This window comes from Microtus oregoni, unplaced genomic scaffold (genome assembly GCF_018167655.1).
Source record: "Microtus oregoni isolate MIOR12 unplaced genomic scaffold, Mior012 000121F_000, whole genome shotgun sequence".
NCBI classification, from domain to species: domain Eukaryota; kingdom Metazoa; phylum Chordata; class Mammalia; order Rodentia; family Cricetidae; genus Microtus; species Microtus oregoni.
Window position 1 is genome coordinate 1,912,810 of NW_024544750.1, and position 970 is coordinate 1,913,779.

Below are 970 nucleotides of genomic sequence, written 5' to 3' on the forward strand. Positions count from 1 at the left end.
AGTTCCCTCACTAGATCCCTGCACTTGCAATGATACTTTGTACGAGTCATCACAATTGTGTTAAAAAAATATAACATGGAGACCCTAAATGAGTGACTTGGAACCCAACTTGAATGGGATAAACAAGCCATTCAGTATCAGGAGAAATCCTCATGCTGCTATTTAAACATGAATTGGACACCAGACTTGACAGAAAACATATCAAACTGTCACGAATGACCCTCTGAAATCGTAGCGGTGGAGCAAAACAGCAAGAGTACAAATGCCCATTGACTCTTACTGAAAATACAGACAAAAGCCAAGACTGCTTTGTGGGAATGTCATTGCTTTTTATAAACAAGGGAGGAGGAGCACCCAGGTCATCACGTCGGTGACTGTCCTCTCTGCTGTAGGCTGTAGAAATGGGCCTCCTTCAAGATCTGGTTAATGTGGGAGTAAGGACCTTGGCCTTGGCACAGTGCATAGTCCTCGTGTGAGAACTCGGGGATATTGGAGTATAGTTCAGCAATGTTCTGGTTTAAGCTGCTTTCTGGTACACTTCCTCGTACTGGGATATTGATGCTGCTGTGGTTTCTTTCATTATCACTGCTTGACGACTGGAAGGAGAAAGACAGAAGGAGGATGGCTATTATGATACTGTCATCATTTCCTGTTCAGCTTGAAGAATACTGGCATCACGCTTTACAAAAGGCTCCACAGTCTATGAAGTGCAAACACTTGGGTAGCTCCTTCCCTCCTGACAGCAGCGCTATCACACAAACCGGGGTTAATGGCACCCATTTGACAGAACAGGAAAGAGATGTTTTACAACCCAAAGGCAAGTCTTTGGGAATGTTGTGGAGAGGGTTCAAACACAGGTTTTCTCCCTCCTAAACCCTTCACATTTTCTCTGACCCTGTGGCACCATGCATTTGAATTACCTGAACCAGGGAAGAAGCTCCCAACAGCCAGGACAAAGAAGCATTCAATG

General features: G+C 44.6%; 1 long non-coding RNA gene across 1 annotated transcript; it reads right to left on the bottom strand.

Annotated features, from left to right (window-relative positions):
* Positions 1 to 308: 308 nt before the first annotated feature.
* On the bottom strand, positions 309 to 970 carry LOC121444326. The gene is made up of 2 exons (XR_005973777.1): positions 921 to 970; positions 309 to 596 (listed from the first exon to the last, which is right to left on the bottom strand). It is a non-coding gene; the product is annotated as an uncharacterized LOC121444326 (long non-coding RNA).